The sequence below is a fragment of the Triticum aestivum genome, chromosome 3D (genome assembly GCF_018294505.1).
Source record: "Triticum aestivum cultivar Chinese Spring chromosome 3D, IWGSC CS RefSeq v2.1, whole genome shotgun sequence".
Lineage (NCBI taxonomy): Eukaryota > Viridiplantae > Streptophyta > Magnoliopsida > Poales > Poaceae > Triticum > Triticum aestivum.
This window is the reverse complement of record NC_057802.1, coordinates 342,940,645-342,964,841: the sequence shown is the minus strand read 5'-3', so window position 1 is coordinate 342,964,841 and position 24,197 is coordinate 342,940,645.

Below are 24,197 nucleotides of genomic sequence, written 5' to 3'. Positions count from 1 at the left end.
TATCATGTGAAGAAGCAAAAACTTAGGCTCAACCAAAACTGACCGATAATTGTTGAAGAAGAAAGGTGGGATGCCAACCGGGGCATCCCCAAGCTTAGATGCTTGAGAATTCTTGGAACATTAACTAGGGATGCCCAAGGCATCCCCAAGCTTGAGCTTTTGTGTCTCCTTAATTCCTCTCATACCACGGTTTCCCTAAATCTTAAAAGCTTCATCCACACAAAACTCAACAAGAACTCGTGAGATAAGTTAGTATAAATGTAACAGCCCCAAAATTGGGTTATCAATTTTTGAGCTGTTATTCCCTTCCTGGCACTCATTTTCAAAATTTTCTCCTGAGTTTGTTGGATGACTCTGAGAAATTTTGTCATTTGCAACCGTTCAAAACCTTTCTCATGTCTTTTTCAGTGGGCAAGACCTCATTTGCATCAGCTCAAACCCTCTCAAACCCTAATTCCAAATTTTTGGAATTTGAATATGCCGTTTGTGAATACAAAGGAGCTCTCATTTTCTTTGATCTGTTTATCCTCCCAATTGTTCCCAGAGATCATCCTATCTTTCTGCACCTTGGATATGCAAAAATATTGCTAAGCCCCCTGCAATATTTTTGAATTATGATTTATTCCTTTTCTTGCCTTTTTGAGGAATAAAAATCCAAAGGCATAGCTAGCCATCTCCTAAATTCATGAGAATTGGTGGAGTTGATACTTATGCCTAATTCAAGCTCTGTCAAGTATATTGGCCATAATTAAATAAGGAAAATTGCCTTTTCCTATTTAATGCCAATATTGCATTTCTACCATTTTCCAAAGGAACCACTATTTCTATAGCAGAGAAAATTCCCACATAAATTGTGGATCTTGTCCTTGCTATATAATCACTAGTTCCAACCTAATATCATGTTCCTCAGTTCAAAATTTTGGCACATGATCCAATGCAAATTTTTGCCTTCTCTGAATTTTTGCAAAGGAAGTGCTATATTCCTAAATCCAATTGAGCTGCAATTTGGCAGGGTGCTTAACATTGATAAATAACCCATGGATGCCAAATATGAGCTCAATCCATTCATCCTAGCTCCCTGTGCAATTTTTCAAAAGTTTCTGACTAGAATGCAACTTTGTGAAGGAAGTACCTTCATAGAGTTTCAAAATGGGATGAAACTTTGCCATCCTCTCCTATATCTCAAATCATCATCCTCCACCCAACTTCAGTTCATTTCATTGAACTATGTGAGCACAGGAGCAACTCTTGGTTTCTGTCAAATTTTTCAGTTTGTGAAGCAAGTGCATTTTATCTTCCTCCATTATGGCTGATAATTTTCACATGCCTTTTCCTATCTATATGATCCATCTCCGCAAGATTTTGGCTCATTTCATCTAGCCAATTGCCCTGAGGATTTTTCTGAAGTTTTTGGACAGAAATGATAGCTGTGAAGGAAGTACCATTTTGGTGAGTCCATTTGGTATGAACTTTTTACAGCATCATTGTATGTCCAAATCATCAAGATTTACCAAGATTTAGCTCAATCCATCACTCCTAGTGAGTGCTTCATCATGATTCAGTTTCTGGGTCAGATTTGGTGGTTGTACAGCAACTATGGTTAATAGTTGTCCAAATTACCTCAAAACTCCCAAGACGGTAGTCCTTTCTACCCTAAGCCTCCCAGACAACCATTTTACCATTTAACCTCTCTGGTTTTATCTCTAGGATGTTGCCAAGTTTGCAACAGCAAACTTGTGCAGCTTGGTTTACTCAGCTCAATTTGTCTCTGCCTGTTTCTTTACCATGGTAATACTCCACTCTGGAAGGACTACGCGGTAGACATGAGCTGGCCTCAGTAAAAACTCCAGAGCGCGCCAAGTCAGTGGTGACTACGACGGCAGCCAGCCAAAACGGTGGTCTAGCCACTGTTCTCGTCGGCAGTGCTGCTCCGACCGTCTCTCGCCTCGCCAGTAATACCCAACAGCTCCCCCTCGATGTCGTCTTCCCTCTGGACCTCTGGCCCCCTTCGTTTTCTTCTCCGGCAAGCCGTGCCAACGCTCGAGCAGTGCGTGCCCGTGAGCTCGTCCTCTTCCTCGCCGGTGTCCGCTTCCTCCTCTTGTCCTCGAGCCTTGCTCGTCTCCGTGAGCCTCTGCGCCGCGTCTGCTCCCTCCTCGTCGCCTTCCCACCGCTTCCCATGAGCTTTGGCCGCGCGGCTATATAAGCAAGGCTTGAGCCCTCCCCGCGGCTATATAAGCAAGCCCCGAGCTCCCTCGCAGTCCCCAACCACCCGCAGCTCTCTCCCCCTCGCCTCGGAGCCTCTCCATCCCCTCCCCATCTCCATGGCCGCCGCCTCGGCCTGCTCAAATTTGAGTAATGGCGGGCGGGCCTCTCCCTCTCTCCTCCACCAGCAGCCTCCCCGGAGCCCGTAGACCGTCCCCACTCCCTCCCCTTGTCGCCGGAGTGCAATGTGGCCGCGCCCCTAGAGCCACTACCGCCGCCGTGGAGCTCTCTGCTTCCATGGCCGTCGCGGCTGTGGATCTCCCCAGCGCACGTTTCCCATCAGGATGGACGCGGCGTCCCTCCCTGAGCTCGCCGTCGTCTTCGCCCTGGTCGGAGGTGGCCGGAACCAGCCGGCCCGTCGCCGGTGACGGGTCTGGCCTCGCCTCTTCTGTGTCGCGTCGGGAAGAAGAAGGAGACGGCCAGGAGGAGGCGTTGACCTGGCCAGGCGGGCCCGCGCCTTTCCCTAACCCCACCTGGCAGCGACTCTGGCGCCCGGCCCCGCCTCTGCCGTGTTGACCGGTCCTGCCAGCGTGGATAAGTGGCAGCGCCCCGCCGCGAAGCCGCTTTCCCCGCGCGAAAGCGCCTTTCGGTAAAGTACGCTTACAATCTCAGAAAGCGTTTTCTTCCTCTCCTTCGGCCGGGAATACGTTTCCCTCTCTGGAAAACGTATTTTCAGAAAAGACACGTTCTGTTTAAACTACCAGGGACCTGTTTGTAGAAGTATTTTTACAGACTAGTCCCTGAGCTTTAAACGTCTGTATCTTTTTACCCGTAACTCCGAATAAGGTGATTCCAGCGCTCACGTTCTCTGTTCATGGAGCTGTTTCCGTTGGTATCATTTTCATTATGTTTTCACACAGTGAAAATGACCATTTTGCCATTGCACGTAAACAGCCCCCTCCGAGAGAGAACTGTTTCCGGCAAATCTTTCCGCGATTGTTTCACACTTCTTCCCGATGTATTTGCCGACCCCCAGGCAAGCCAACCTCTTATCATGAGCACCGAACTTGCATGTTGACTTTGCTTGCACCTTGTGTGTGTAGTTGCAGTTGTTTCACATCGTTTTCGTCTGCAGTTATTATGCCTGTTATGCATGCTTGTGTTTTCACGATATCGTTTGCCATGCTAATTAGAATGTTGTTATTGATAATGCTATGTCACTACTCTACTTTATTTGCATGTCATCGTTATAAAATGTTATGAGGATTGTAATGCACCGTTGATATGCTATTACTTGGTATTGTCATGTTCTTTATGCTATAGTTGTGCACTTGAGAAGTTCAATAATTTCATGCATTTGTATGCTGCATGCTCATTATTGCATTCATGTTCATGATGATGGAGAAGGAATTAAAGTCACTTAATTCTAACAAACCTCCTCCGTCATCGATGGGATCGAGTCATAGTGCCACCAAATCGAATTTTTTCAGTGCAGCCACATTTGCCTTTTTGGGAAGGCCTTAATGTGATCTATTGCCGTGCCTCTCGTCGGTGCCTCCAACTAGGGAAGGTTATGGGAATGCTTACCCTGATCAGGTAGGCGGACATAATCTTGTGTGCCCGTTGTTAGAATTTTTGGTACCGGTCCCCGTGAGGGACGTTTTGGCCACGACGGTGGTCGTTGTGTCTTTGGTAGACACGGGGCCACCCAGGACTAGCCCAGTTGGGAGTGGGTCGGAGTGGCCGGGGGAGTGTCATGGCAGTAGGTCAGTTTCCTCGGAATGCCGTTGGTCCACCCGAATGGGATGACGAGGCCATGGGTTCCGTGGTGTGGGTACAGTGTGCTACCTCTGCAGGGTTTATATAAAGTCTATCGATAGCATACAGTTCGTAGTAGGTCCCACTATCAGGTCTTGGTCGAAATGGAGGACAAACCGAAATAATTAAGTTGGTAAATAAATATGTGATAACAAGAATATGGTAACTTGAACTATGAGATAGTCGTGAGGAGTCACGACAATATAATTTTTTTTTGAATATTTACTGTGAGGCAAAGCCCCACAGTCCTTTATTAAATAAATAACCACTGTACAAGAAAACAAACTATACAAAGAAGGAAAACTAAAGGGGAAAGAGTCTACCTATTTGCTAACTAACTGTACTTGCTTTACAACAAAGAATCAATCCAAGCCAAAAGCTTTGGCTTGTTACAGTCCTTCACCCTGTGAGCAAGCAAAGAAATATCATGGATGAAATTACACTTCCAAGCACTGAAAGTAGCTCTCTTAGCTCTGAAAATTCTGCCATCTCGCCTAATCCAAATATTCCAGGCTGCTGTGAGTATAACTTCAACGAAGAAAGGGTGTGTGAAGTTAGACCTGGCGTGCAGGAGACATTGCAGGATATCTGAACCTCCAGACCAATCAATACCCAAATAGTTCCAGATTCTACAGCTGAAGGTGCAGTTAAAAAATAGATGTATCCTATTATCATACGCCAATTCACTGCAGATGAGGCAAAGATTGTCATCCTGATGCGAGCGCCAGTGTCTCCTAACCAGCATATCCTTGGTGTTAAGTCTGTCAAAGAACAAAAGCCAGCCAAACACCTTGATCTTCATGGTGCATTTGCTCTGCCAAAGCCATTTACAGGGTTGTATTGTAGGCAAGTGGGAGTGCATGATCCTGTAAAAACTTTTTGCAGTATACCCTCCTGATTGACCAGGCCATATCCAAACATCAGGTATGGTGGGGTCTCTGTCTAACTGCATGATCCAATTTTCCAATATGTGCAACTCAGCAGCAGCTTCCTGAGAAAGAGGCAGATAAAACATGGAAAAGAGATCCTGGGATTGGAGAAATTCCCTCACAAAGATCCTGTCATTATTGACAAAAGAAAACAACCTTGGCAATCTCCAACAGAGGGGTCTAGCAGAGCCCCCAATGTGCCAGGAATTAGTCCAGAAAAGAGCAGAATCACCCATGTTGATGTGAACTGAAGCAATAGCAGTGTAAGCCTCATGCAGCTTCAGAATATCTCTCCACCAGAAAGATCCAGCAGTAGCTGTTGCCTGTGGGACCCCATGATCATAGTAACTATTTCATATCAGGGTCACCCAAGGAACAGAAACCTTGTTATAGAATTTGTGTAGATGCTTGAGAAGCAGTCCTTTGTTCTGGATGTTCAGATTAATAATGCCCAAACCACCCTTATCTCTTGGCCTGCAAACGAGCTCCCAAGCAGCCAGGGACTGTTTTGGAACATCACTATTACCCCTCCAAAGGCATTGCCTGAAGATCCTGTCCAGTTGCTTAATGATCCCGGCTGGGATATTGAGGCTACACAGAAAGTATATTGGCAGAGAGGTCAGGACAGAGGTGAGGAGTTGTAATCGAGAACCTTGATTCAGCATAGAAGAGCTTGCAGTTAATCTCCTTTCGATACTGTCAACTAGGGGCATGAGGTCAATGATCCTTGGCCTCGTAGTTCCCAAAGGCAATCCAAGATAAGTAAATGGAAGCTGGCCAAGTTTACAACCAAGAATAGCAGCTAGTCTGTCAGCCTCCTCGGTGGGCATATTGAGTGGGATCATTGAGGATTTAGCAAAGTTAACCTTTAAACCAGTGGATTGTTGAAATGTAAGCAGCATATTCTTGAGGGCAACAAGCTCATCATCCTTAGCCGCAAGAAATAGGATCGTGTCATCTGCATATTGAATGATGGGAAAATCCCTGTCATGTGTCTGAAGAGGCAAAGAGAGTGTGCCAGACGCGAGCATTTGATTGACCACAGATTGCAACAGGTCGGCTGCGATGACGAACAACAGAGGAGGGAGTGGGTCACCCTGCCTGACACCACACTTACACAAGAATTGCTTTCCAGGAATGCCATTTAACAGCACAGACGAAGAACCTGTAGATAACAGTTGTTTAACCCAAAGAACCCATTTGGCATCAAATCCTTTATGCTGCAACATCTGAAGAATAACCTCATGCTCAACTGTGTCAAAGGCCTTAGCAAAGTCCAACTTAAGGATTACAATTGGACGCTTGGATTGCTTACATTGGTGAATATACTCAAAGCTCCAGGCCAGACAATCCTGAATCGACCGACCCTTGAGGAACCCATACTGATTTTTGTGGATGCACTTAAGGATTACCCGCTGCAATCTGTTAGCCAGTAGTTTTGTGAGGAATTTAAGACATGTGTTGGTTAGGGAAATTGGCCGGAAATCATCCGGCCCTTCTGGTGACATGATTTTGGGTATGAGCGTAATGAGGGAGGAGTTGATATTTTCCAACGAAAGCTTCCCCTCATAAAAAGCCCGAATCATCCTCAAGAAATCCCCCTCAATTATAGGCCAACAGCGCTTGACAAACATCCCATTAAAGCCATCTGGGCCAGGTGCCCGATCCGCCGGCAAATCCTTCAAAACTTTGTGAATTTCCTCATCAGAAAAAGGCAAGGATAACTCCTCCAGCCCCGGGATTGGTTGGATTAAATGATTCAAATCAAAGCCCATAGAGATCCCTTGGGCCCGGCCCATCCTGGATTTGAAAGAGGCCCAAAGGATTCCCGCCATCTGAGCATGATCAGTGACTGGATCAAGCATGGAGCTGGTTTTGAGACTGGAGATTGAGTTTCTCCTCAAACGCTCGGATGCCATGGCATGAAATTTTTTTGAATTCTCCTCACCAACCTTGATGTACCTAATAGTGCACCGCTGCTTCCAATATATATAGTGAAGTTTCAACAGATGTTCATAGTGAAACTTCACGAGTCACGACGATATTTTGATGATGAGATAAGTGGTTGTGATCGCCGTAAGGATCACGGGCCAAATATTGGTCGTGGTTGTGATCGCCGTAAGGATCACGGTTGGAGACCAAGTGTTGGTCGTGGTTGTGATCGCCGTAAGGATCACGAGTTGTTCTTGAGAAAGACCACTTTGGTGGTGTGTTTGTGATCCAGAGATGATCACAGTTGATAAGAGAGTCCGAGGGACTCGGTGCACAAGTTTGGTTGCATTGCTGGAATAATATATCATTATTTGCATTTAAAGAACCAACATAGAACAGAAGATGATTGCATAATGTTAACATGCTATGTCTGCATTGGATATTATTGGTAGTTTATTTTCAGCATAGTTTCTTGATGCCATGCTATGATTTGATTGACATGTTAAGTTATGCCATGATTGAGATAAAATTCTATGTTTTGCTATTACAATGTTATAATCATGTTCCGATATGCCATGTCATTGCCATGTTAGTAGATGTTATGATTTTGTTCATGCTTAGTTGATTTTTATCATGCCATGTTTTGTAATTGATATGAGATAGGGTGTTGCATGCGCTTGGTTCTTGCTTTGTCTGCAGCTTGTTTGGATGCTATGTATTTAGTTGTCTTGCAAGTACATTCAATGTACTGACCTGGCGTGTCATGCCAGTTTTGTAGGTCGTACCCGTATTGTTCGCTTGATCCGTCGTGCTAGGCCGTAACCTTGCCAGTCCTGTGAGTTGTGGAGCCCAGCCAGAGTTGATGAGCCTCCAAACCAAGACTTCCGCCGCCTTTTAAATAGCCTTAGGGCTATGCCAGATAATTGTATTCATCAATGATGTACTCCTCTATACATGTATTTGATGAATATTCTTGTACCTAGAATGCTATATCTTGGACCTGTCGTGCGTCAGGAGTTATCCTGGGCTGACGTGCGAAGGCCCCCTGCTCCATGCGGATCGGGGTGCCACAATAAATCCATGCTAAACCTTATCATTCTCTATAGTAGAAAATCACTAAAATTATAATTTGACATTGCATACTAAATGCCTCTGCATATTTAACACTCCTATCCTCAAATAGAATCATTAAACAAGCAAACATATGCAAACAATGCAATATAACAGCAATCCGTCTAAACAGGATAGTCTGTAAAGTATGTAAGAGGAATCATACTTTCCTAACTCCAAAAATTATGAACAATTACCACACTGTAGATAATTTGTTGTTGCTCACTGTGTAAAAATTTCAAGATTTTATCATGTTCTGACTATTCACGAATATTCAAAATATAATAGCAAACTTTCTGTTTTTAAAACAGCAACATATAGACTTGAAAAATAAGCATGGTAAAGGCTATACTTGACCTTTTTATTGAACTAAAATATGCAAAACATTACTCTAAATAACAGCAAGTGAATCCTAATATAATAAAATGACGCTCCAAGCAAAACACATATCATGTGGTGAATAAAAATATAGCTCCAAGTAAGGTTACCGATGAACGAAGACGAAAGAGGGGATGCTATCCGGGGCATCCCCAAGCTTAGATGCTTGGTTGTCCTTGAATATTACCTTGGGGTGCCTTGGGCATCCCCAAGCTTAGGCTCTTGCCACTCCTTATTCCATAGTCCATCGAAGCTTTACCCAAAACTTGAAAACTTCACAACACAAAACTTAACAGAAAACTCGTGAGCTCCGTTAGTATAATAAAGCAAATCACCACTTAGGTACTGTCAAGACAAGATTCATAATTTTTCTCACATGATGCCTACTGTAACCTATGGTTTATACAATTTATAGTAAGAAATATAAGCCATAGAAACTACTCCCTCCATCCCATAATATAAGAGCGTTTTTGACACTAGTCTAGTGTCAAAAACGCTCTTATATTATGGGACGGAGGGAGTAGAAACAAGCAAACTATGCATCGAAAATAGAATCTATCAAAAACAGAAGAGTCTATAGTAATCTGTAACTCTCGAATACTTCTGTAACTCCAAAAATTCTGAACAGTTAGGACAACCTGAGAAATTTGTATATTAATCTTCTGCAAAAAGAATCAGTATTTTATCACGCTTCTGTTAAAAATTGAGAATTGTTTTCCTGAGCGCAAAAGTTTTTGTTTTTCAGCAAGATCAAATCAACTATCACCATAGACTATCCCAAAGGTCTTACTTGGCACTTTATTGCAACAAAAGCTATAAAACATGATTACTCCAGTAGCTTAATCATGGGAACACACAAAAACAGTAGGTAATGGTGTTGGGCTGTCTCCCAACAAGCGCTTTTCTTTAATGCCTTTCTAGCTAGGCATCATGATTTCAATGATGCTCATATAAAAGATAGGAATTGAAACATAATGGGAGCATCATGAAGAATATGACTAGCACATTTAAGTCTAACCCACTTCCTATGCATAGGGATTTTTTGAGCAAACAAATTATGGGAGCAAGAATCAACTTGCATAGGAAGACAAAACAAGCATAACTTAAAGATTTTCAACACATAGAGAGGAAACTTGATATTATTGCAATTCCTACAAGCATATATTCCTCCCTCGTAATAATTTTCAGTAGCATCATGAATGAATTCAACAATATAACTATCACATAAAGCATTCTTTTCATGAGCCACAAGCATAGAAATTTTATTACTCTCTACATAAGCAAATTTATTCTCATGAATAATAGTAGGAGCAAACTCAACAAAATAAATATCATGGGATTGAAAATTGAAATCAAGATGACAAGTTTCATGATTATCATTATTCTTTATAGCATACATGTCGTCACAATAATCATCATAGATAGGAGGCATGCTTTCATCATAATAAATTTGCACATCAAAACTTGGGGGACTAAAAATACCATCTTCATCAAACATAGCATCCCCAAGCTTGTGGCTTTGCATATCATTAGCATCATGGATGTTCAAGGAATTCATACTAACAACATTGCAATCATGCTCATCATTCAAATATTTAGTGCCAAACATTTTAATGCATTCTTCTTCTAACACTTTGGCACAATAATCGGAATCCTTATTTTCACGAAAGACATTAAAAAGATGAAGCATATGAGGCAACCTCAATTCCGATTTTTGTACTTTCCTTTTATAGACTAAACTAGTGATAAAACAAGAAACTAAAAGATTCGATTGCAAGATCTAAAGATATACCTTCAAGCACTAACCTCCCCGGCAACGGCGCCAGAAAAGAGCTTGATGTCTACTATGCAACCTTCTTCTTGTAGACTCGTGTTGGGCTTCCAAGCGCGGAGTTTTGTAGGACAGTAGCAAATTTCCCTCAAGTGGATGATCTAAGGTTTATCAATCCGTGGGAGGCGTAGGATGAAGATGGTCTCTCTCAAACAACCCTACAACCAAATAACAAAGAGTCTCTTGTGTCCCCAACACACCCAATACAATGGTAAATTGTATAGGTGCACTAGTTCGGCGAAGAGATGGTGATACAAGTGCAATATGGATGGTAGATATAGATTTGTGTAATCTAAAAATATAAAAACAGCAAGGTAACTAGTAACAAAAGTGAGCAAAAATGGTATTACAATGCTTCGAAACAAGGCCTAGGGTTCATACTTTCACTAGTGCAAGTTCTATCAACAATGATAACATAATTAGATCATATAACAATCCCTCAACGTGCAACAAAGAGTCACTACAAAGTCACTAATAGCAGAGAACAAACAAAGAGATTATTGTAGAGTACGAAACCACCTCAAAGTTATTCTTTCCGATCGATCTATCGGGCTATTCCTATAAGTGTCACAAATAGCCCTAGAGTTCGTACTAAAATAACACCTTAAGACACAGATCAACCAAAACCCTAATGTCACCTAGATACTCCAATGTCACCACAAGTATCCACGGGTTTGATTATACGATATGCATCACACAATCTCAGGTTCATCTATTCAAACCAACGCAAAGAACTTTAAAGAGTGCCCCAAAGTTTCTACCGGAGAGTCAAGGCGAAAACGTGTGTCAACCCCTATGCATAAGTTCACAAGGTCACAAAACCCGCAAGTTGATCACCAAAACATACATCAAGTGGATCATGTGAATATCCCATTGTCACCACAGATAAGCACATGCAAGACATACATCAAGTGTTCTCAAATCCTTGAAGACTCAATCCGATAAGATAACTTCAAAGGCAAAACTCAATCCATTACAAGAAGGTGGAGGGGGAGAAACATCATAAGATCCAACTACAATAGAAAAGCTTGCGGTACATCAAGATCGTGCCAAATCAAGAACACGAGAGAGAGAGAGAGATCAAACACATAGCTATGGGTACATACGCTCAGCCCCGAGGGTGAACTACTCCCTCCTCGTCATGGAGAGCGCCGGGATGATGAAGATGGCCACCGGTGATAGTTTCCCCCTCTGGCAGGGTGTCGGAACAGGGTCCCGATTTGGTTTTGGTGGCTACAGAGGCTTGCGGCGGCGGAACTCCCGATCTAGGTTTATTTCTGGGGGTTTCTATATTTATAGGAGTTTTTGGCGTCGAGAACAAGTCAGGGGGGTCCATGACGCGACGACAAGGACGGAGGGCGCACCCTCCACCCTTGTGGAGGCCTCGTGGCTCTTCTGGCCCGACTCTTTTGCTTCAGGGGCTTCTTCTGGTCCATAAAAGATCACCGTAAATTTTTAGCTCAATTGGACTCCGTTTGATATTCCTTTTCTGCGAAACTCAAAAACAAGGAAAAACAGAAACTAGCACTGGGCTCTAGGTTAATAGGTTAGTCCCAAAAATCATATAAAATAGCATATAAATGCATATAAAACATCCAAGATAGATAATATAATAGCATCGTGAAAATTTAGAAAATCAGGGGTCATTTGACCTTTTAAAGACATTTAGGTGATTTTCTAGCCATTTAATGACCGTAATTCCAAATTTGAACTACATGTAATGCAACAGCTAACCATAACGGTTTGAAAAATCATATTTGTGTACTTGTGTGCGAGTTAATTCCATGTGCAGTAAATTAGAAGGAATTTTCAAACATATTTGTCTCACGGCATGGACACATGCATGGAGTGCCATGCCATTTTAATTCCAAAGAATTAAAAAATAATCAGAAAAACATGAAACCTTGCATGATGTAATGTCATGCCACCAAGATGATGTGGTAAAAAAATTGGTCTGTTTGATGAAAGTTTGGACACACAACCCTCACAAACCGGAGCAACTCACTAGAAGGCTCGTGGTTCCAAGAGGGAACAATGCATGTTTGATGACGAATGGGAGATAGCTTCCTCTTACGATCTTCAATTTTTTTCTACGTTTAACATGCACTAATGCAACTGTCATGTGAAAATTTGGAAAATTTTAGGGATCATTTGACCTTTTAAACACATTTAAGTGATTTTCTAGCCATTTAATGACCGTAATTCAAATTGAACTACATGTACATGCAACGACTCATCGTAACGGTTTGAAAAATCATATATGTGTACTTGTGTGTGAGTTAATTCCATGCGCAGTAAATTAGACGCAATTTACAAACATATTGGTCTCACGATATGGACACATGCATGGAGTGCCATGGCATTTCAATTCCAAAAAATTAAAATTTTATCAGAAAAACATGAAACCTTGCTTGATGTAATGTCATGGCACCAAGATGATGTGGTGAAAATTGGCCTGTTTGATGAAAGTTTGGACACACAACCGTCACAAACCGGAGCAACTCACTAGAAGGCTCGTGGTTCCGAGAGGGAACAATGCATGTTTGATGACGAACGGGAAATAACTTCCTCTTACAGCCTTCAATTTTTTTCTATATTTAACGTGCACTAATACAATTGTCATGTGAAAATTTGGAAAATTTAAGGGGTCATTTGACCTTTTAAAGACATTTAAGTGATTTTCTAGCCATTTAATGCCCGTAATTCAAAGTTGAACTACATGTACATACAACGGCTAACCATAACGGTTTGAAAAATCATATTTGTGTACTTGTGTGCGGGTTAATTCCATGTGCAGTAAATTAGAAGGAATTTTCAAACATATTTGTCTCACGGCATGGACACATGCATGGAGTGCCATGGCATTTTAATTCCAAAGAATTAAAAAATAATCAGAAAACATGAAACCTTGCTTGATGTAATGTCATGCCACCAAGATGATGTGGTAAAAAATTGGCCTATTTGACGAAAGTTTGGACACACAACCCTCACAAACCGGAGCAACTCACTAGAAGACTCGTGGTTCCAAGAGGGAACAATGCATGTTTGATGATGAACGGGAGATAGCTTCCCCTTACGGCCTTCAATTTTTTTTCTGTGTTTAACGTACACTAATGCAACTGTCATGTGAAAATTTGGAAAATTTCAAGGGTCATTTGACCTTTTAAAGACATTTAAGTGATTTTTTAGCCATTTAATGACCGTAATTAAAATTTGAACTACATCTACATGCAGCGGCTAACCATAACGGTTTGAAAAATCATATTTTATGTACTTCTGTGCGAGTTAAAAATCATCAGACGATGTAAATATCTGGTGTTCAAAAAAAAAATATGAAGATCTGGCAAGACAACCGGCCCCCACACGATTGGCACTGTATTTCGCGGCTCGAGGTTTGGTAGGTGAGTGATGGGGGTTATTAATCAGACACGGTTCTATATTGGAAAACATTAGCTATTAAGTCCGCACACGGATTTTGCTGCGGGAATCGTGTGTAATTCAAACTACAGTACTCATAAATTCCGGCGACCGGCGTGTGTACTGTTCCCGTCGATCTAGATTCCGGCCGCCAATAAATACTATCTTCGTCCTGCCTGCATTCTCATCTACATCCTCCCCTCTCTCTCTCACACACACACACACACACAAAAATCTCTGCCATGGCGTCGCCGGTCTGCCCACGCGCTCACGAGGAGTCGCCGCCCCCCGAGGACGCTCACTCTAAGAGCAGCGACGAGGACCCCTACGCGTCGCCGGACGAGGTTGCGCCAGACCCCCCAACTTTGGATTGGTTTTGGGGCCAGTACAATCTTTGTCTGTGGAAATCGCTGCCGCCTGCTAAGAAAGCCTGGAAAGTGGCGTTCAAGAAGGAGATGGTAGAGGAGGAAGCCAGGTACCAGGTGGCATGTGAAGCCCGTGATGCCGTCTGGAAAAAGGAGGCGGTGGAGCTTTGGGGCCGGGCGCGTCGTCGTGCGGAGGAGGTGCACGAAGACGGGTACTTTGCGAGGAAGGTCAAAGGCGCTAGGCGCCTCATCCCTGCGTGGAGGTGGGCCAATAAGCTCCAGCGTGCCACCGACGAGGACCTCCGTTGTGCGCCCAACGAAATGGCAAGATCGTTTGCGCTCGTCCGCCAGCAAGAGGCAGATCGGTACGTCAAGCGCAGCGAGGCGGAGGAGGCGGAGTACTGCCTCCGCGCTGGGAAGACGCCGCGTACCAGGGAGTTGCTGGCGAGGGGCTGCCGGAATACTGGCCCCAGGAGGGATTATTAGTTTTAGTATTGTTCGTTTCCAATTTTATGCATTGTACCTAGTAGTTAAGTATCAGCACGTATATGTGATGATATTATATATATTCTGTGATGAACTAATGAACAATTAATATATATATATATATATATATATATTATGAATTCCATTTTCTATCTGTTTTTGTATACCAATTTAAATCTAGCTGTTATCATCCACATATACATAATGGAAAGCGTATATACACACATTGAAACAGAACATATAAGAACGGAAAACAGAGTACACACATTGAAACAGAGCAATACTATAATTGCTGTGAATACATAGCTATCCACGTCGAAACAACTCAAAAAAATAAAACGCGTCCATGAGACCATGAGCAGCAGCCCTTGCCTACGGTAGCTCTTGGCTCTGCCTGAACTCGTGCAGGCGTTCGTCCAAGCGGTCGACACGCTCGCGGTACATCTGAGCGCGACCTCGAGTTCCAAGTTGGCTATTTCATCGGAGATCACCAGCTCGAGGATGCGACGTCCATGTTCCTCTACTGCGCCCAGGTGGACACCTGGGCCAAGGAGGCGGTTGAGCCTACTGACTAGCGCGTTGGCATCGAGCGGGCCGCGGACAATGTGAACGGCGTGACCCATGCGAACGGCGCGGCGGGCGTCCGATGCAAGTACGGCGCGGCTAGCCTCTGGTGCAAGTAGGTGCAGAGGGCCTCTGCCCACTCCTGGTGAGGAATGAGGGTACAGATGGGACGTGTACCCAGCTGCGACGCCCTGTCGATAGCAGGCAAGCGCCGATGGATCCGCTCTGCTACGCGGTGCGCCGTGCCTCTCGCTCTGTGGCGCGCCAATGGTCTCGCCGTGCGGCGAGCCGCAGCCTATCGGCGCGGACGCGCCTAGCTTGCTCTGTGCACTGACATGCCTATCTTGATCCGCGGCGCTGAAGCGCCATGCGCCAGGGGTCCGCTCAACCTTGGCGATGACGCGCATCACGGCGTCGTCCATCGCGTTGTCGGGGAGCGCCTCAGCCTCGACGGGCCGTGGCTCCTGCTCGTTTTCCTCATCGACAAGGTTGATGGCAGAGGCGGCGCTTTGGTGGGTTGGCATGCTTGGAAAAGGTGGATGTGCTATAGGCTGCGCTTGTTGCCTCTGTGTGTCGCGTGCCGCCTAGGTTTATGCGCAATATCGCTGGGTGGCGGGAAACCAGTGAGGAAATGACGAGAAACGATGGCGTGTTCATAAAATATCATCAATTAATGGAAACTTAGCGTAGAAGGAATATCGAGCTAGCACAAGAAGTAGATGATGATCAGATGATCGTTTATCCTAGTTAATTATGCATGTAATAGTTTACTTTGGTGTGTGGAAATGTCATGTGTGTACTAACCACCTATGTAATTGGATGTTTGCCGCGTATTACACACATCTTGTTTATGTGAAACGTTTCTGTTCTCTTGGCTCAACACAAACAATTTATCGGAATGAACTGTATGACCTCCATTGCACACACCTTGATCTGGTTGAACCGTTTCTGTTGTGTTGCCTAATCGAAAACAGTTCATCCGAGTGAACCATATGCCGTCACACACCTTGATCTGGCTGACCGTTTCTTTTGTGTTGCCTAAGCACAAACAGTTCATCCGAGTGAACTATATGCCGTATATCGCACACGCCTTCATCTGGCTGCCCGTTTTTTTTGTTATGCCACATCGCAAACAGTTAATTAAACTAAACCATATGCCCATCATCGCACACGCAACTAAAATCTGAACCGTGTTTGATGTATCCTTCATCGCAAATATTTTGTATCTTTTTTGACGGATTTTTACATCACCATTTGCGATTAATGCATCGCACACAGTTTCGTCAAAGGGTCTCTGATCGTACTGTCGCGTTAGCAGCATCCTACAATAGTGGTGATATGAACCCTAATCACAATTCTGTAATCCACGTGATCGCTGATCTAAACCTTTGGCGAACCTAGAAAACTAAAACATCTAAAAACCCTAAGGTAATTATAAGAGATTTAAGATATCGAATACACTGCTCCTTTAGATCAGTTACATGATTGATCAGCTGTAACGCTTCATAAAGATCGTACCTGTAGAGGAATCGTCAATTTTGCACACTTTACAATCTTTAGTTATACTAGTCGTACGCTATGTCACTAATATGGAGCCCATATTTTTCTCTCAAAAAATGTGTTGGGAGTATGTGCTACAGCCGGCGGTAATTTTACAACTCTTTTCTCTTCACTTTCCTCCAACTAAACAAAAATTTGATATGTCATCTCTTGTAGCCCGCCTATATCATCCTATTATACTTGCTTTTAGAGCATGGTTAATAGTATAGCCAACCATCAGCTATATGAAGTTACCACATCACTAATAGACAACTTAATAGGTCATTCATACAATAGTTAGTCATACTAGTGTGTTGTATCATTGATATATGGCCCATCTCTTTCTCTCACAAAGAATGTTGGAGCTCGTGCTACAGCCGGCTATAAGTCTGTAGCCTGCTTCTCTTCTCTCTCCTCTCTCCTCTTCTCCAACTAGGCATAAATCTGATGTGGCATCTCTTATAACCCGCCTACATCATTCTATTGTACTTGCTCTTAGGTGGCGTGTACGTGCTTGATGAGATACAAAGATGCTCGTGGGGTTGGTCTAGCCATACATGGCATCCGGATCTAAAGAATGAGAGTACTTGACAAGCATATGTGCTTCATAGTTTGACGTTCTACCTTCGAAGCAGATTTTACAGTTGAAATCCATAGCTCTTAACTTGATCTCAACAATGATCTGACCATTATTTACGCTGCTTCCTTTATCAATATCCATTGTCACTTGCTTAGGATATGTAGCAACCATATAATCATGTGGCAAAAGATCCTCGACCCAAGAAAGAGCTTCACTACACGTTATAGCTTCTAGATCGAGTTGCAACGTCTCAGACGCCATGAACAACAAAGGTTAATGAACCAAGGTACTTCCCTCCGGAGTCTCTACATACCGCAACTGCCGAACCTCCTAGTCCAGACCTTGCAAGACCTGCATCAACATGTATTCTGGCAAAACCAGCTGGTGGAGCTGCCATGCATGCTCGGCCTTCTGTCATGGTGCGTGATGAAGTGTTATAGAAGTGTGTGTGAGCTATTACTTGGCCAACATCTCATTTCGGGGTTTTGCGTGAGTGGTATGCCTGGAGGCCAGAGAGCGCCATGGAGGGGTGCCCTTCCTTTTGGGGGCCTGGCCTGCTTATAATGTTTAGATGCGGTGGTTTGTTTCGTTACATGTTGACTCATGGGGAGAATTCTGTGCATTCAATGTGGTGCTTTGAAGTCAGCAGCAGAGCATGGAGACGCTCCAGCCCCTCCATCCAGGGCACAGAACAGAGTCAGTAGGCAAACAAGCAGGAATAGCGGCAGCTGCCTACTACAAGGTGCAGAAGTGACCAGGCCCGTACCGGGCACCTGTGCAGGTGTGGGCCTGCACAGGGCCCCCACTTCAGCGGGGCCCGCAAATCAGTGGGAGTACAAGTAATTAGTACGTATAAGCATTGATGGTTAAATAATCAATGTTGGATGCAATGTACAAGTGCTACTATTCTCTAGGTAATGAAAACCCAGCCAACGAGCAGTACATGGGAATTTGGACGGATTAATTATCCAGCATCTTACGCTCGCACGGCTCTCTCTCACTCTTTGTCTTCCTCCAACCTCTGTCGCAGTTCCTCTTTCTCAAGTCCTAAATCCTCGTACATCTTCACTCCTTGCTAATGTTCCACTCCTAATCCCTATAATTTTTCGCGATTTCCCCTCAAATAGTCCGTTGCGATGAACAACGTGATAGGTAGAGTTCCACTCCCAGCCTCCCATCTATTTATTTGGTGGTCTGTTCTTCTCAAATCCTCATACCTGCCAGAGCTGCAGATCAGTTCTTCTGTCGACCTCCTTTGTCGTCTATTGCCAGCAATGCGACTTGTGTGCATCAGCACCAATTGGAGCATGCACTGCTGTTGGAGGCTAGGATTTCTTCGTCGCCGAATGCAGGCTCATCAAGAGAACCAGTCAGAGGCCACAGTCGCCCCATAGTGTGTTTCTCATATCAACGGAAGGCTGCTCCATTCTTTTTTATTTCTATATTGCTTCTGCACCTCCGAGATTGTGGAGTGAGCGAGTGGAGTCTCTCGAGGCTTTTGAGCACACGTTACCCGCTTTGGGTCTTGAGGATGCTCCTACCCGCGTTGGTGGTCCTTCTCAGACTGAGGATCTGGCCGAGCAGGTGGTTCCCTTGGGAGGGGTCCGTGGTTTGTGTCCTCGGTTACCTGTCCTCCTCGCGCGACGACGGAGCTGCAGGCGGCAGTTTCGGTCGCTGGAGGGGACTCGGGGCAGGTGGCCTCAGGGTCCTCTTCTCCTATCGCGCCGGCCGTGGTGTCGGTGGTGGAGGCTGTATCTTCGGGAGGGGGTCCGGGGCAGGTGGCCTCGGCACCTTCTTCTCCTCTCGATTGGACGGAGCTGCAGGCGGCAGTTCCGGTCCCTGGAGGGGGCCCGGGGTAGGTGGCCTCGGGGCCCTCTCCTCCTTCGGCGTCTAGGGTGGCCAGCCCTCCGTTGGCGCCAGCGAGCAGCTCTTGTTAGCTGGTTGGGTTGGGTGGGGAACTAGGGCAGGCGGCCCATGTTACCCCATCAACCGGCGTGGTGCCGTCTCCCTGTCGTGGGGACCGGCTTGGTGTTCGGGTTGAGGCAGGAGCCCCCCCGCGTAACGCCCACGATGCGGCTATATCTCCCACGTGTCGAGGCACGACTTGGAGCAATAACCGCATGGTGGTTTTGTCACAAGAAGGGTCATCTTCACACAATCCCATGTAATGAACAAGAATGGGATAAAGAGTTGGCTTACAGTCGCCACTTCACACAATACATAAATTAAACATACATCATTCAGAGTACAATCAAGGTCCGACTACGTAACCAAAATAAAAGAAGACAACCCCAAATGCTAGATCCCTGATCGTCCCAACTGGGCTCCACTACTGATCATCAGGAAACGAAACATAGTAACGACCAAGTTCCTCGTCGAACTCCCACTTGAGCTCGGTTGCGTCACCTGCACTGGTATCGTCGGCACCTGCAACTGTTTTGGTAGAATCTATGAGTCACGAGGACTCAGCAATCTCACACCCGCAAGATCAAGACTATTTAAGCTTATAGGAAGGATGGGGTAATGAGGTGGAGCTGCAGCAAGCACTAAGCATATATGGTGGCTAACATACGCAAATAAGGGCGAGAAGAGGAGCAACGCAACGGTCGCGAAGCTAGAAGTGATCAAGAAGTGATCCTGAAACTGCTTACGTTCATACATAACCCAAACCGTGTTCACTTCCCGGACTCCGCCGAAAAGAGACCATCACGGTTACACACGCGGTTGATGTATTTTAATTAAGTCAAGTATCAAGTTCTCTACAACCGGACATTAACAAATTCCCATCTGCCTCATAACCGCGGGCACGGCTTTCGAAAGATGATACCCTGCAGGGGTGTCCCAACTTAGCCCATTATAAGCTCTCACGGTCAACGAAGGATATTCCTTCTCCCGAGAAGACCCGATCAGTCTCGGAATCTCGGTTTACAAGACATTTCGACAATGGTAAAACAAGACCAGCAAAGCCGCCCAATGTGCCGACAAATCCCGATAGGAGCTGCACATATCTTGTTCTCAGGGCACACCGGATGAACACTACGTACAACTAAAACCAGCCCTCGAGCTTCCCCGAGGTGGCGCTGCAAGTGGCTCTAGTTTGGACCAGCACTCAGAGGAGCACTGGCCCGGGGGGTTAAATAAGATGACCCTCGGGCTCGCGAAAACCCAAGGGAAAAAGGCTTAGGTAGGCAAAAGTAAAACCAAGGTTGGGCCTTGCTGGAGGAGTTTTATTCAAGGCGAACTGTCAAGGGGGTCCCATAAATCACCCAACCGCGTAAGGAACGCAAAATCAAGGAACATAACACCGGTATGACAGAAACTAGGGCGGCAAGAGTGGAACAAAACACCAGGCATAAGGCCGAGCCTTCCACCCTTTACCAAGTATATAGATGCATTAATTAAAATAAGAGATATTGTGATATCCCCAAAATATCCATGTTCCAACATGGAACCAACTTCATCTTCACCTGCAACTAGCAACGCTATAAGAAGGGCTGAGCAAAAGCGGTAACTTAGCCAAACAACGATTTGCTAGGAAAGGATGGTTAGAGGCTTGACATGGCAACATGGGAGGCATCTCCTGATGAACATTTTGACATATTATATGCATGAAACGGAGCTATGGTCATGGAGTTATGACAGGTCAAAGGGGCAACAAAATATGACAGAAAAATGACTTAGTGGAATTTCGGGGTCAACCTGCTCAGATCTAGGGTTTGCACGCGAACCGAGGCGGCCGGAGGTGCTCGCCGGAGACGGTGCTGCGGTGGCCGGAGAAGGCCGGAGAGGGCGCCGGAGATGGCCGGGGCGCCCGGATCTGGAGCCGGCGGCGGCGATGGCGGGACCGGACGGCGAGGGCGGCGGCGAGCTCGGCGCGGCGGGCGGCGACGAGGCGGCGAGGTTCGCGACCGGCGGCGACTGGGCGGCGCTGGAGGTCGGGACGCGGGCGGCGGAGATGCGGGCCGGGAGGGCCCCGCACGGGCCTGGCGGGCCGGCGGCGGCGCGCGGTGGCCGGGGCCACGTGGCGCTCTCCGGTTGGCCGCGGGCGGCGGCGGCTTCTGTCCGGCGCGGACCGGACGTGTACGGCGGCGGAGTGGGGAAGGGGCTAGGGTTTGGACTGCGAGATTTTCGGAGGGGGTCACATATTTATAGGTAGAGGGAGCTAGAAGACTCCAAATGAGGAGCGGTTTTCGCCCACACGATCGTGATCGAACGACCGAGAGCATGGAGGGGGTTTGGATGGGCTAGTGGGCTGTTTGGACGAGTGTTGGGCTGCAACACACAAGAGGCCTTTGCGGTTACCCGGTTAACCGTTGGAGTATCAAACGACCTCCAAATGGAACGAAACTTGACAGGTGGTCTACCGGTGGTGTACCAAGGCCACTTGGCAAACCTCGGTCCATTCCGAGAACGTTTAACACCCGCTCACGAAAAGAGACAAGAGGGGTGCGCCGGTGCATGTGGGAGTGTCACATTGCAAAACGGACAACGGGGAAAATGCTCGGATGCAAGAGACGAACACGTATGCAAATGAGATGCACATGATGACATGATATGATATGCATGACATGAACAAAAACCAAAATGAAGACAAAACCCGACCACAAAGGGAATATCATAACACATAGCCGAAAATGGCAAGAGTTGGAGTTACAAATATGGAAAGTCACATCCGGGGTGTTACAACACTCCACCACTACGAGAGGATCTCGTCCCGAGATCTAGGACTGAAAGAACTCCGGATATTCGGAACGGAGGTGGTCCTCGCGCTCCTAGGTGGCTTCTCGGTCGGAATGGTGTGACCACTTCACTTTCAGGAATTTGATTGACTTGTTGCGAGTCTTGTGCCTAGTTTCTTCAAGAATAGCAACGGGGTGCTCATGATAGGACAGATCTTCTTGGAGGTCAATCTCTTCGAAGTTGATGGTGCGCTCCGGAGTCTTGATGCACTTGCGAAGCTGTGACACGTGGAACACATCATGCACGTTCGTGAAGTTGGAGGGAAGCTCAAGTTAATAGGCGAGGTCGCCTCTTTTGTCAATGATCTTGAAGGGACCCACGTATCTAGGGGCAAGCTTCCCTTTGATATCGAAGCGATGAGTGCCTTTCATTGGAGAGACGCGGAGGTAGACATGGTCTCCGATCTCGAAAGCCAAATCACGGTGTTTGCTCTCGTAGTAACTCTTTTGACGCGATTGCGCGGCTTTGAGATTATCACGGATGACTTTACACATTTCTTCAGCCTCTGTGATTAAGTCATTGCCAAGCAGTTGCCGTTCACCAGTCTCTGACCAATTGAGAGGAGTACGACACTTTCTGCCATAGAGAATCTCGAATGGGGCCTTGCCCGAACTCGCTTGGAAGCTGTTGTTGTAGGAGAACTCGGCATATGGGAGGCAATCTTCCCACTTCATGCCAAAGGAAATGACACAAGCCCTGAGCATATCTTCAAGGATTTGATTGACTCGCTCGACTTGGCCACTTGTTTGAGGATGGAAAGCTGTGCTGAAGCGAATGTTGGTGCCCATGGCCTTCTGGAAGGAGTCCCAAAACTTAGAAGTGAAGATGCTTCCACGATCTGAAGAAATCAATTGTGGAATGCCGTGCAAGGAGACAATCCTGGAGGTGTATAGCTCTGCCAACTAAGCTGTTGTGATAGATTCTTTGATAGGAAGAAAATGAGCCACTTTTGTAAGCTTGTCAATGACAACGAAGATAGCATCATTGCCACGTTTGGACTTAGGAAATCCAGTCACGAAGTCCATTCCGATATGGTCAAACTTCCATTCTGGAATAGCAAGAGGTTGGAGGAGACCAGCTGGTCGTTGGTGTTCTGCTTTCACCCTTCGGCAGACATCACATTCATTCATGAATTGAGCAATCTCTCGCTTCATTCGAGTCCACAAATACGACTGCTTGAGGTCATGGTACATCTTCGTACTTCCAGGATGAATGGATAGAAGGGAATTGTGTGCCTCGTTCATAATGACTTTTCTCAGATCGCCTTTAGGAACCACAATTCGATCCTCAAAGAAAAGAGTATCTTTGTCATCAATGTGGAAGCACTTGTATTTGGAAATGCCCTTGTCGATACCACGTTTCACCTTTTTCACCATGGCATCCAGAAGTTTTGCCTCACGAATTTGGTCTTCCAAAGTTGGAGTGACTAGGAGGTTGGCAAGAAAACCTTGAGGAACAACTTGAAGATTGAGTTTGCGGAAAGCTTCACAAAGATCCGGTTGAAATGGCTTGAGAATTAAGCTGTTGCAATAAGCCTTTCTGCTCAAAGCATCTGCAATCACATTGGCCTTTCCTGGAGTATATTCAATACTTGGGTTGCACTCTTGAATCATTTCGACCCATCGAGTTTGTCTGAGGTTGAGGTTGGGTTGAGTGAAGATATACTTGAGGCTCTTGTGATCGGTGAAAATGTCCACTTGCCTTCCCAACAAGAGATGTCTCCATGTTATTAATGCATGCACAACTGCCGCCAACTCAAGATCGTGAGTGGGGTAGTTCCTTTCGTTGGGCTTCAACTGGCGAGAGGTATAGGCCACAACTTTCTTCTCTTGCATTAATACAGCACCGAGACCTTGGAGAGAGGCATCACAGAAAACTTCAAATGACTTGGATTCGTCAGGAGGAGTCAAGACAGGAGCTGAGACAAGCCTCTCTTTGAGGGTGTTGAAAGCGTCGTTGCACTCAGGCGTCCAGACATACTTGACATGCTTCTGGAGGAGGTTGGAAAGAGGCTTTGCAATCTTAGAGAAGTTCTCAACGAATCTTCGGCAATAGCTTGCAAGACCAAGGAAACTGCGGAGCTGCTTGACATTCTGAGGAGGTTCCCAATTCACAATTGCAGAAACCTTCTCGGGATTAACAGCGATGCCCTTGGCGGAGATGATGTGACCAAGGTAAAGAACTTCATCAAGCCAGAACTCACATTTGGAAAACTTCGCATAGAATTGATACTCTCTAAGCTTGTCGAGCACCAATCGCAAATGTTTGGCATAATCCTTCTTATTCTTGGAGAAGACCAAGATATC